General features: G+C 32.2%; 1 non-coding gene across 1 annotated transcript; it reads left to right on the top strand.

Annotated features, from left to right (window-relative positions):
* Positions 1-9,925: 9,925 nt before the first annotated feature.
* LOC134365413 (U6 spliceosomal RNA) lies at positions 9,926-10,031 on the top strand. Its single transcript, XR_010022093.1, has one exon. It is a non-coding gene; the product is annotated as a U6 spliceosomal RNA (small nuclear RNA).
* Positions 10,032-14,818: the final 4,787 nt, after the last annotated feature.

Here is a 14,818-nt window from a genome sequence, read left to right on the forward strand (position 1 = left end):
TTTGTATTTTTTATATAAACCATACAGACCACATTATTTAAAATATACAAAAATTAAATATAAATACATAACATTTTTATTTTTGTTAGATTATTTTTAAGTGGTGATTGAATGTTGGGGCATTGAGGCCACACACCTCCTCCCGGGGCAGAGAACTAGCCACGACTCCACCCACATACCCATATGTAATCTGTTGAAAATATTCACCTGGACAGGAGAGATAAGGATAGCGCTGATGGAAGCTGCCGGGGAGTGGCCAAAGAAAGACATAGTTTAAAATTATTGGATAAAAGATATTCCCGCGCTCGTGTGATTGCAATAGCAAAGCATTAGAGCAAGATGCATGTTCATATGACCTTTAAGATGATAGGTTGAAGTTAGGAAATCCCCTTGCCATATGCTTATAAAAGCAGGTGCTTGTGTGAAAATAAACGGAGCTGCTTGATGGAACCCCTGCTGCGTCTGAGTGTCTCTCTGTGGGGTTGAATAGGCAGGCGGCAGACTCACCTTCCTCCCGGGCTCTCCTGGCCACTAGGGAGGCAGGAGTAATCCTACCGGTTCCCTCTCTTGCTCATCCCGTGGTGGGGGGATAAAAGGGGCTACTGGGAGGTTTGGGGTCCGGAGCCCCTGAGCCCCCACAATTGAAGATTTCACAGTGAATGAAAATGTAACCATTACAGTCAATATCTCAATTTCAAATGTGGCCAAATAAAGACTAATTCTGTATGTGTGGAGTTAACGATTTATGTAGTAGATTATCATTTGATGTGTATTTGTTTGGGATAGTACTTTTATGTTATATGAATTACCTTCTACTACTCATATAGGAACTCATTTCCCAAAATATATTTATATTTTTTGTTTTCTTACAGAAAGAGGTGAAAGTAAATATATATCTTTGTGGTAGGCAAAATAATGGACCCCCAAAATATCTGCATCCTAATCCCCCCAAAACTGTGAATACACTAGATAATGTGGCAAAGGGGAATTAAGTATGGAGACAAAAAAAATGAAATAAAGTTGCTAATCAACTGATCATGAGATGGGAAGACAATCCTAGATCATCCAGGCAGGCCTGATGTAATCATAAGCGTTTTTATAAGTGTAAGAAGGAAGCAGAAGAGGAGGAACCATAAAGATGGCAGCAAAAATAGACTTGTCCTAACATTGTTGCTTGGAAAATGAAGGAAAGGGACCATGAGACAAGGAATGTGAGTGGCCTATAGAAAATGAAAAAGTCAAAAAAATCAAATTATCCTCTAAATATTCCAGAACAAAGGTAGCTCTACTGACACCTTAATTTTATCCCAGTAAGACCTGTTTTGGACTTCTCACCTCCAGAACCATAACACCATTAATTTCTGTTGTTTTAAATAACTGAGTTTGTGGCAATTTGTCACAGCAGTCATATAAAACTAATACAACATAAAATTATTGATTTTTGTTACTTTATGTAGAGATACTTAAAACTTTAGAATAACTGATCACCACTAAGCAGAAACCATTCCATAACAAATATTTTTGTATTTATAATAGTGTAGTCTTTCAGAGATTTCCTAAGACCTTACAACACTGGAGTAAGAGGAAGAAGTGTGATGTTCCTGCATGAAATTTTAAGTATTAAATTAAAGATATAGGGCCAAGCCCGTGGCGCACTCGGGAGAGTGCGGGCGCTGGGAGCGTGGCGAAGCTCCCGCCGCGGGTTCGGATCCTATATAGGAATGGCCGGTGCACTCACTGGCTGAGTGCCGGTCACGACAAAGACAAAAAAAAAAAAAAAAAAAAATTAAAGATATAAATTTTTGGCAAAACAATCACAAATGTAGTGTAGTAGTCAGTCTTCAAGACAAGAAATGTCTTGGTTTTGTGGCATTCCTTAATCTAGTCAAGCAGACACCTAGAATTAATCTTCACACTGAAGCCTTATTTATAGAAAAACGAGAATTGATTAAATATAACAGGGTGTATAGAGAGTATAAATATATGCATAAATTAAAGTTTTTATATATATTTATAATCACAGACATGGAAATATATTTATAACAACCAAAAAGAGAACTAATGCTTAAAAGGTGAGGAATGACAGGGAGGAAGTATAGAAATTTTTTGGTATTGTGAGAAAAATGTTTTAAACTTAGATTTTGATGATGATTGAATGGCTTTTTGAATATATCAAAAAAAATGAATTGTGCACTTTAAAGGGGTAAATTATGTGGTATGTAAATTATATCTCAATAAAGATATTTTTAAAGTACAGGTATATTATTGAAATTTGGTGTGTATGTGTTTATTACATAAGCAGATAATAAGATTAATGTGATTATTTCTTCATGCTTTAGGTGCTTTTGAAATAATCATTAGTCATTCTGATTACAAAAATGATTTTCATTAAAAATGCACTTCTATATTAAAATATTTAATTTTTCTTCTTTAAATTCTAACTGTTTAAAGTGATTATAGATTACATGTTAAACAAACCAAATGATTGTATTATTAAAATAATACTGCAAAATAATTATTTGAAAATGCATTTTATCATTTTTGTAAGTCTAAAGAATTCAGTTTCCATCAGAGAACATAAACTTTTATATTTATAGACATCTGTATTATGCATATGTTACCAAGTAGTACATCTCTAAACAACTAGAGACCTAATTATAACAATCATTGTCTACAACTAATGACCATAAAAATTAGTAACAAGTTAAGTGATTAGTTATGCCTTTATCTAAATATAAAAAGAAAATGGAAACATTTACTATTAATAGCAACTATGAATTATTTTTGCAAAAATTATATATTAATTGGTACATTGATCTAGATTTGTTTTATTTTTTATTTCAAAATAACCTATAAATATAATACTAAATTTTGAAAATTAAAAGAAAATACTATTCCCCAGAAACATTTCTATTTTTAGTCATAATCCCCACTCCTGGGATAATTACACAGCTTACTTTACCATCTCTGATATGTCTATTATATTGTGTATCTATTTATTTACGGAGTTAAGACATTCTTTATTGTTCTGGTTAATGAGAAAATTGAACTAGAATATCTTTCATCTGTACGTTGCTGCATTTTAATAAAATAAGAGAGAGAACTATGAATATTAGGCCCCGGAAATTAATAAGATCTGAACTTAGTTAAACATAAACTCCTTAACGTAAATTTAATTACAGTATATCTAAGATCTTGCATATTTGGCCCTTCATCCCACTGTTGAAAACTAATAGATAGGTTGAAGAAGATGTGGAAGAAAGACAATGTTATGACCAATATTATTCCTTCACAATAGCTTCCTATCCGTTTAAAGTTGACAATGAACTCATTCTTGGTCTGTAATTGCTTTTACAATGTATTTATAAGCCAGTGCAACGGCCTCTGGATCACAATTCCCAAATATACATGCTCTTTCTTACCTCTGAGATCCCATAACAATTTGAGTGTTCCTTGTGATTCATAAATTTATTTTCTCCCTCTTTGAGTCCTTAAAGAAGGACCCGTTCCCCCCACACCCATAGCCTACTTTGGTGACTTGCACTTTACCTTGCATATAAAATGTGGACAATGTAGTAACTTGAAATATTGTCTGAATAGAGTATCCATTGATAAAATAAACTTAAAATTGAATCATTTGATAATCGCGATTGAATTGTTAGATAAACATTGTGTTCTCTCTCAGTTCCATTCTCTGATTATATATTTCAAAGCTTTTAATGACACACAGGTGAAATGATAATAAAACCATGATTTTATTTTGCCCATTTTCCACCATCAGTGATTTATAAACTTTTTTTTTTTTTGCTATTATTATTTGGAAGCAAAACAAAACAAAAAATCTGACCACTGTTAGTATAATAAACTGACAGTTTTATAAAGAAGATAATAAAATGAATCAGTAGACAGGTTTAGAATCCTCTATATGCTACCCTACAGCTAGAAAAGAAATTCTCTATGTTTGCTATTGCTGTAAATAACCTCTGCCCACTCTGTTGACTATTATTGGAGCTCACTAGGGAATGTTTCTAACAAGGCACCATATGCTGCTCTCCTTTATATTACACGCTGGAGCATATGAGCAATATATTCCATTCTGTTAAAGAATATATGAAGATTTATTGGAATAGAATTTACTGCATCCTTTGGTTTAAATCAAATTCATGAGATTTGCCAACCTTGCTAATTACTTTGGAAAATATGAGAAAAAAATCATTTTTTTTTATTCCTGAGAGGTCAACTTATTCCAGCTTGAGACATCTCTCATGCTTTTTGTTAGCAACAAGGACTTGATGGTTCTATTAGCATAATTGTATGCATCCTTCAAGCCTTAAGGAGGACTTAGATACACTGAAATTTTAACTGTGTCTGACTCCTCATTAAAAAAAAAAAGTAATTTATCAGAAAAAATCCTACAGGATCAACAAAGTTGTGTGTCATACTGAGGATTAAGGACATTGAAAATATCTGTTCCGTGATAATAAATTCCTTCATTCCTTTAAAATGGAAACCTCAAAGGAAGCAACTTTGAAATGAGAAATTACAGCTTAGAAACAAAAGGTCATACATAGTTAACCTCTATTATCACCAACAACTCACAAACCATATTAGTCTTGTGAAAAATCAGATAAAGTTTAGCAAATTACATGAATATTGAGTAAGAAAGACAATATCTGTTTCTAATATAAATAGAAACTGAACTGTATTTTAACACATTTTTCAGCATTAATGCTGGTTGTTTCATTTATTTGTATGAGAGAAATCATATTTAAAAAGAGCAAAAATAACTACTTTATTGGGAAATGTAGAAATATGACCACCTTACAGACAACAAACTGAGTTACAATTTTAACTTTAATCTACTGCCTTGAAGGAAAATAATTTGGTGAAATGAGTGGGACTGAAGCCCTGCTGGGATCTAAAACTGCATGGGGTTTAGGGAAAAAAAGAAAAAATTCACAGTCTTTTTTTCTTAGCATGCATTTCTCTGAGTTCCCTCTTTTCCCATGGTTATTTGATATTTTGAATGTTGGTTATGGAGCCAGATGACATTATTTACATAAATGTAAAGTTGTTTTCCAGTCAGCCTGGAGTTGCAAACTTGCAGTGAGACACACACCATCCAGAACCTGAGAAACCAATGAAGACATCAATAAAGCTATGCTGACTCCACCCTGAAGAAGGACTCCAAGATAACATCAAGGACAAGGACAGAAACTAGATGGAGGGCCAGCCCATGGCTCACTTGGGAGAGTGTGGTGCTGATAACACCAAGTCAAGGGTTAAGATCCCCTTACTGGTCATTTAAAAAAAAAAAAAAGAAAGAAAAAAAGAAACTAGATGGAGACTTGGCAAGTATTTGCACCTTTCCCCTTACATATCTCTCTCCCTCCTGTTTTCCATTTGCTGCAGTCTCTTTTCTTAACCCTCTCTTTGAAACCCCCTCAGTAAATCTTAGTCTTTGAGAAGGTTTTAGTGTGGCCAATTCTCCTTCAGGTTTACCAGAGAGACGATGTGGAGCCCGGGCTGGAGCTCACAGACTCTTTGAGCCCATCGTCCAGACTGGGTCACAAACCTTTAACATGCAGTCCTATGAGCTAGGTAACAGGAGAAGGTCCTTGGAGCCATGGGTGAAGAAACAGTAGGCTTTATTTTTAGATGTGAGTTCTGCAGACCAGCAGTTCAGAGCCACTGCCTCACACACTGAAGAACACTCAAAAATAGCAACAAGCAAAAGGATGCATGGAGCATATGCCCATTAACTCTACTCCCGCACAACTTGTTTACAAAGGATATGCTGCACCACACCTAGCCAGACCTGAGGTGAGGGGGCCTGACTAAACTATTCTATTTTCCTCACAGATGGGTTAGCCTAACATCTCTCCTCACATCACCCGTATTCCTGAATAAAAGCTGACTACCATTTTCACCAGCATTTGACTTCTGAGTTGTTTGATTTTGTACAAGGCAAGCAGCTGGACTTGGGTTCAGTACCAAATTTATTATGTTTTGTTACTTTCTTTTAAAAAAAAAAAGAAATATGAAAAAGAATTTCAAGATTTCTTTACCTTTTGCATTTCTTGATTTTAAATTGTGTATATTCATATGTATTATTTCATGATTCAAGTGATAACTAAAAATCCAATGGAGAATATTCTTCCAAAATCCCATCAAAAGAAGAAATTAGCTGAAAAAATGTATAAATTATAAGTAAATACCTAAATATGTATACTAATGGTGAAAATCAGATGTGACACACAATTGGGAATTAGTATAAAATATATTTATATATTTGAGCACAGTAAGCACTTAATATATTTGTTAAATGAATATATGATCCAAGAATAAAATAAAGAAAAAGAAAGAGAATGAGAACATAGTTAAGTAGACCAAATTTAAAAGAGTCATAAAGTTGTGGGAAAAGAAGAATGCACAACATGAGAAAAGAAGGAAATAGATGGAAAACACAGATTTATATGTTAAAAAGAGAAGATTCTGTGTCAAATACCATGCTTGGAGCTTGTAGATGTTATGTAATTCAATTCTTATAAAAATACTTCAAAATGCATACATATTAATCATATTACTGAAAGAAAACTGACAATCCAACAACATAAAGGCCCTTTAAGATTTGTTCAGAATAGTGTAGAACAAGAAAAGGATATACTTGCTTATGAGCCCAAGTTGATATTATGTGGAATAACCTTGAGGAAGAGTGCCTTTTCAAATTTTGTTGTACCTCCTTATTCTCTTTCAATGAAAATTCCCCTCTGAAAAGGCAGTTCTGAAAACACTGTAAAAAGAAACAGCTGCCCAGATGAACTCAGGCATTTAAGAGAGAACCAAGAGCAATAAACCAATACACATTGCAACAGCCACAGTTCACTCCAGGGTAGGAACAAGGTGACCCAACGTACTGGTCCACATTGCTATGTAACCCACCACACCTTTTTAGGGGAGGTGGTGGAAGCGGATGATCTACAGCCGGGGTTGAAAATTATGGGCCATGGGCCAAACCCTGTTCACAGACTATTTTGTATAAATAAAGTTTTACTGGAACGCAATTGCACTCATTGTCAGTGGCTGCTTTGGGGCCACATATGAGTTGAATAACTTCAGCAGAAACAGTATGGCCTGCATAAACTAAACTATGTACCATATGGCCAAGTAGAGAAAAAGTTTCCAAACAGGAATTGTAGGTGGCTACTTGAAAAGGGTATTCTTTTAGGTTGCTTTTTTCCTCTCATTCTCTATGCATTAAGATCACAACATTATCAATGGGGATGCACATCATTGCCTTCCTGAAATGCTTTTTCCTAGAAAATTAACTTTAAAGGTAATTTATCTTTGAAAAATAATTTTTTTTAAAGAAAAAATGTTTTAAACCCTTTCTTTCTGTTGCTCTCTTTGTGCAACAAATAAAAGACAGTCTTTTAGCAGAATGTAACCCCAACAAAAATATTTTCTAATCTTGGAATCATCCCAGAGAAAGACCTGAGATGTACAGATATTTACCTTTAGGAATGTTCATTTATGCTGCCATAGCAGTGTAACAACAAAAGCCCATAGCACTGTAGGATTTTAATTATTCTGTGTAAGATAACTCACATATGCTGTACTTTGCCTCCAGAGAGGATAATTGATGCAAACATGTGAAGACAATGGGTCTCAAATTCAAAATGCTTCCAATAATAGAGAAGAGACTATGAATTTTGAAAATGATTAATGTTAAAGTTGGGACTGTATGTCGTGTATATTTTAGACTAGCATTATCATCAAAGCAAGCAGGCAAGAAAACTATTATAATTAGTAGTAGTATTGCTATGGGTAATATTATGCATGGGAGTGATGGAAGTGTTGGAAGGTTTTTGTTTAACCAAATTCAAATTGTTACTCGGTTCTTGATGTCAGATCTGAGGTGCAATTTGTTGCAATTGGTGGTAATTTCTGATATTAGTACTATAAGTTTACAGTTTAAGAAATAAAAAAAAAATCCAACTTTGGATATAGTATTTCCTTTAACACTGTTTAATAATGGGTTATTTCTTCAGCAATCCCATCCACTCAAAATTATTGCACCCAATATGTATCAATAGCTAACAATTCTGCTGAGGGAGATTATATAAATGACCACACTACATGCATTAAGTCAATGAGAAACCGTAAAACTTTCCATGATATGCATTCCAGATACCCAATCTTTGGAGCCAGATCAACAGGTTATTGAATCAGAGTTTATTTCCACTTATTAGTCTTGTGAATAAAGTAAGGTTTTTAACATAGATGAGCCTCAAATACCATGTTTTTCAACAAATACTTTATTGAATTATCATCATAAAAGAAGTACTCTGGTCTTTGAAAACTTACGTATAAACCAGTGATTGAATGGCAGTTCTTCTGACATTATTCTGTACATTGGGTGAGGAATTTAACATATCTGGGTCTCTCATCCCCAAATTGGGATACCAATATCTAATTAATTAGAATCTGCATGGTTTAAATGGTATATAAATTGTTCTTACACGTGGTGGCATAAAATAAACCCTCTGCTTAATCATCCTCCTCGTCATCAGCATTTTAAGTGATGAGGAATTATGAATATTGAGAGAGATGCTAGAAAATGATAATAAGCAAGAGCTATTCCATTGTTCTGAAATAGGATGAGGAAGAGAATTTTCTTTGGCTAAACAAACATACATTCCCAGCATCCTTCTGCTTTGCCACCTCTACAATAGAATTTAGAGGATGGAAATGTTGATTTCTTTGCCTTTCTTACATGTAAAAGTTGCCATTTGCTACAATTCTGAATGGAAGAAATCAGAAGTATACTATAATCTATCTTTTTATTTTTTTTTCTTTTCTTATCCTGAGAAAAGAAACAGATACTACTGGTTCCTTCCCTTCCCATTCTTTGTTTTCCAATTCCAGTATTATACTTGGATAAGGATTGAAATGTATCCCCCAAGCTTTATGTTATCAGAAGCTTGATCCCACTGTGACTGTTGGGATGCTGGGAAATCCTATTACAGTAATTGAAAGGTGAAACCTTGAACAGGGATTGGATTGTGAAATCTATGCCTAGTGAACAGACTGATCCATTCACTGAGTAATAAATTGATAGGTTAATGGTGACAGGGCATGGTTCTGATGGTTTTAAAAGGAGCCGACTGAGAAGGTTAGCTCTCTCTTTGCTCTGCCATTCTGCCTTGTGAGTCCCTTGCTTTACTATCACCACCAAGGCCTTCACTAGATGTGTTCCCTCTGAAACTGTAAGTAGTAAATTTTGTTTCCTTACAAATCACCCAGGTCCAGATATTGTGTTATAAGCAACAGAAATGAACTAATACCCGGAGCTTCAGCTACCTTCTTAAGACTGTAATGTAACAGACATACACGAAAGGGCAAGAGAATTTCTGAGTATCAAATCTAATTTTTTTTAAGCTATTAAGCCACTTACCCCCAAATGTATAATTTATGAGAAAAAGAAGTTTTGAGAAGCATTATATATTTAAATATCTGTAGTCATAGTTTGTTCTTATTAGCAGCTCCAGTCTTTCTCAATTGACATACAATGTGACCTTCCAAAGTAACAGATCATTAACCTTGCATGTGATATTAGTCAGGATCTTTGAAAATAATAGATTTTGAAGAAAAATATTTTTCTCATTTCCACGTTTAGAAAGGAATACTAAACTTTAGATGATAAAGCTTTTTAATATGTTTCTATTCTTTAAAATCCTAAATTAAAATTCAAATATAAACAAAGGAATATATGGATATTTATGAAATAAAAAATAAGACATGTAAATGTGGTAAAATCAGGCTTTAGACTTTCATATATGAACATTTAAGAGACCTTTATGTATGAACAAAAGAGGCAATGTTCAATGGGGGGAAAAATGGAAACCTGAGACTATTATACTTAGTACTTCCTTCAGCAGCACATACGTTAAAATTGCAACAATGCAGAGAAGATTACACGATCCCTGCACAAGGACGACATGCAAATTAGTGAAGTGTTCCTTATTTAATAAGAAAAAATAATATTCTACTTAAATATAGTGTGCTTCAAATGTAAAGAAATAGATTTCCAAAATAGAGATTTAATTGAATATACATGGAAAGTAGTCATCAAGTTAATACACATGCGAAGCATTCTGTAACTGAAGAATTAAATATAAAAATTTCTGAGAATTATGATTACAGTTAGGAATGTAGATATTGTAAAGCTTTAACATGTAAAACTAATATACATAAAATACTAGACAATGGAACCGGTATGGTTAAGTATATTAATGGCCCCATCTCCCATAACTGGGAAAGTAGTACCAAATTAAGATAAATCATGAAAGAGAAGTTTATGAGTTTATGAGTTTATATGTTTTAATATTAATTATTAGAAGAAAGAAAGTAAAAGAGAAACAGAATTCTTTAAATAAGATAAATTTTAAAATCACAAAAAATAAAACAGAGGACATATACCAGCAGGAAAAAAAATGATAGCATGAATAAAGACTGAATATGTAATAAAATATGCTACCTGAATTGACATAAACAAACTAGCCATATCACTAACTAGGCATAAGATAAATTTACCTTTGAGCAAAAATATTTCCTGAGTTGATAAAAAAAAAAGAAAAAGACACTAAATACTATTAGAAATTAATTTAAAACTAAGTCACCATAAATTACTGAAACTAACAAATAAACAAATACTTAATAAAGGCAAATAGGCAATATCAAAGTCAATAGTTGTTAAACTAAATAAATCAAAGCAGGAAAAATTTAAAGAGCATAAAGGAGATTTATCACGTTTTTAGACCAAAAATGAAGCATGCAAAGATAATCCATGAGAGAATTTTGGCAAAACTTCAAATATCAGTTCTCTGAAGATCATAACATTAAAAGATAAAATAATGTAAGGCTATACAGTATGTAAATTTTATAACAAATTATGTATAATAGATATTGAATTTTATACCCTGAAAGTAAAGAATCTCTGCTGTTTTAAAACTGACTTTTTACTACCTCAAAGATCTAATGAAAATACCAAAGGTTATATGTTTATTCTCTGATAACAATGCAATATAATTTGAAATTAATAAAATATTGAGAATCCACGATAAAAACTCACATAGTAATTACAAACAAGTATATTTATATACGAATGTATAAATGTGTGTGTGCACGTTATAATTATTTTATCAAAATAAGAATTAAAAGTGAAATTTTAGAATATTTAAAATTGCAAAGTACAGACACTTGTGTATAATTTTATGGAATCTGACTACTTTAGTAATCAGTTGAAAATTCACTAACAGACATTTTTGTAATATGAAAGAATAAAAATAAATAAAATATTAACAATAATAAGAAGATTAGAATAGGCAGAAAGCAAACTTAAGGATATTAACAGAATGATATAATAATTATATAAGAAAATATTAATTTTTGAAAATAAAACTAAACTGGTACAACTCACACTAATATGCAAACAATAAAGTTGTAAATAATATTTTTGCCACAGACTAATGATTAAAAATCAACACCTACATTATCAAGAAAAAATAAATAGAAAAATAGCCAAAGAATTCAAATATGGCATTTTCAGAAGATTAAATCCAAATGTCCAGGAAACATTGAAGAGAATTTCATATTTGCTAGTGGTCAATAAGGAAATCACTAGAGGATAAGAAGATAATATTTCATATGCCTATTAGATATGAGAAATAAAGCAAAGTGTATACTCTCACATATTACCTGTGGAAACTATAAAGATAACAATCTAGTAACACTGTTCAAAATTAAATTTTCACATACTCTTTGACCCAGAATATTCACTCCTGAGATTCAACTTCATATTGTTAAAAATACTGGTATGTAAAGATTTATATGCTAAAAATTTACTGCAATGCTATTTATACCATCTAAAAACTGGGAACAAAGTAAATGCATAGTACTAGAATAATGGTTTAATCAATTATTGTATAGACAATTATAGAACATCATGTAGTCATCTAACAGTTCAGCTAATTATATACTCATTAACTAGATGAATCACCATGATGCTTCATTGATAGAAAAATGCAAAGCATAATGAAATATGTATCACATCAACTCATTTTTTATAAAACAAACAGTAAGTTTTTATAACTGTGTGTGTACACACAGATTTGTATGAGGTGTCTGTCTATCTGTTTATAATTAATTAACATGTTAAATATTATCTGTATGTAACATATATGCCCCCAATTAGAGATGTAAAAGGAATGAGCTAGATCCATGTATACACTATTTAGAAATTTCCAAGGTATATTTTTAAATAAAAATAGCAAGTCGCATATTTATTAGATTATATTTAAACAATAACAAACCATGTAACCAACTAGACTAAAAGAACATATCTCATATTTGAGCAAGGATAAATGTAATGAGGGATATATATGAAGCTTTGTGTGCACACAGAATTATATACACAAGATTGCTAAAATTTTTAATTTGATATGATGAGGGTGGAGGGAAGGGTTAAGATGGGAAGGTGCAGAAATGATTAGCTTTCTCATTATACATTGTTATATTATTACTCTAGCTGAAATGTGAATATTTGTAATATTATATGAAAATCTCATAAGCTCTTAGGGATTATGTTGAATGTCTCATTAAATAAAAATATTGAGAACTTATGAATAAAAATACATAAGGGAGAAGCAAATGTTCATTCACTAAATTCAATTTAATTGAGTTTAAGAAATGCCCTGGAGGCTTAATGATATTCAATTCAATATATCAGTAGCTAAATATGTTTTATAACTTTTACTGTAAATCATATTCAGTTGTTTGTTGAAAGTACCATTACAAATTTTAACTTTTAAAGTATAAAGCTAAAGAATAAGACGTGGACAAGGTTGTTTCCAGTTCTCTCTTTAAAAAAAAAAAAAAATATATATATATATATATATATATATATATATATTCTGAGTAAAAGTTGTCAGTTTAAAATTGAATTAACAAGTAATAGAGTGTATGTAAATTAGTCAAGACAGCATCTCTAAGTCTTGTATATGAAGTCAACTTCAATTTTTTAATCTCCCTGACTTCAACTATAACAGTAAATTTCATTATTTGTACTGATTTCTTAATTTCATTGAGTTTAATGGCAATACTTCTGAATCAGATGTTCCAAACATGATTGTGTACATATAGTATTTTTTTCTTCAGCGCTCATCAAAAGCAAGCATTTTTTTGTAATTAAATCTTATAAAGTTATTCTTCTGGAATGTTTTCAAACTGAAACTAAATGATATTAGTAAGATTGAGTTACATTCTTGGAAAATACAGTTAATGCTGTGGATTGAATGTCCTTTGAAAACTTATTGAAACTTGACCTCCATTGTAACAGCTAAGAAGGTGGGAAATTTGATTATGGCATTTGAAAGATAGGTCTTTAAGAGGTGATTAGATTGTGCGGACTGTGCCTTCATGAGTGGATTAATCCATTAATGGAGCAATGGGTGTGGTTCTGATGGCTTTATAAGGAGGGCAGGTGACAAGGTCAGCTCTCATTGTTGCTCAGGCCATTCTTTCACCATGTGATGTCCTGAGTTGCTGTAAAGAGTCACCACCAAGAAGAAAGCCCTCACCAGATGTGTTCCTTGGACCTTGGACTTCCCAGACTCCAAAACTGTGAGAAATAAATTTCATTTTCTTTATAAATCAGTCAGTTTCATGTATCTGTTAGAAGCAATAGAAACGGACTAATACAGTTATTAAGAACAGTACTTTTATACTATTTTAAATGTTAATAATAATAAAATTATTTTGTCAAACAAATGTGATTCAATACTGCTGTAAAAATTGTGAAAAAAAGTTTGATGTAAACCTGAGTTGTATTTCTTTCAAATATTTGGAGTGTTCAATATATGCAGTATATAGCAACATTTTTACTTAGAGTCCATGGAACTTGGTAATTATAAATATAGAATAGTAGGATGTTTGTGATTATGTTAAGCAAAATTAAAGTCTTCTGCTCAGCAAGTTCCAATTAACAAAATGACTAGGCAAATCAAAAACTGGGAGAAAATATTCACAAAACATACATCTGATGAAGTATTTATATCAGCAATACATAAAGAGCTCCAACAAATCAACAAAAAAGATTGGAACAAATACTTAAAAATTTTAAAGGTGGAATAGGGGCAACTGACTCTTCACAAAAGAAGATATACAAATGGCCGAAAAGAATGTTTAATAATGATCTCTCAATTCTAACTTGCAAGGTAACTAATGAATTTCAAATGATTAGTATTCAGAAAGATGTGAAAGACCTCTGCTTCTGTGAAATAAATAAAGAAACAAGCAAACCATAGAACCATATTATTCTTTAGGACTACAGAAGATAGGTGGATGCAAGAAAGTCTTAATGAATTACAGAAAATTGAAAACCTTTCCTCTTAAGTGGAGAGTCTTCATAGCAAAAGCTGGGGGAAACATATTTAGGATGTAGGTAGTTTGAGGACTGTCTGTAATAGGAAAAGGGACTTTGTGCAAAGAAAAATCAGCAAACTCTAATAACATGTAGAAAGTTAGGGAAGATTAAAATCTAATAGAACTCTGAACACAGAAAAACATCATTAAAACCCTCAATTCTTTCACCTTCCCCAGCTCAGGAATTTACAGAGAAACTAGTATTAAAGGAAGGGGTGGAAACAGAAGAATTTATTCAATCTTTTACATTATCATGGGGCTTGGATTCCTGGGCCCTTCCACAGTTGAAGCTAAATGCAAATGAAAAGCATGCGGAAATACTGTCCAACTACCT

This window comes from Cynocephalus volans, chromosome 1, assembly GCF_027409185.1.
Source record: "Cynocephalus volans isolate mCynVol1 chromosome 1, mCynVol1.pri, whole genome shotgun sequence".
In the NCBI taxonomy this organism is placed as follows: domain Eukaryota; kingdom Metazoa; phylum Chordata; class Mammalia; order Dermoptera; family Cynocephalidae; genus Cynocephalus; species Cynocephalus volans.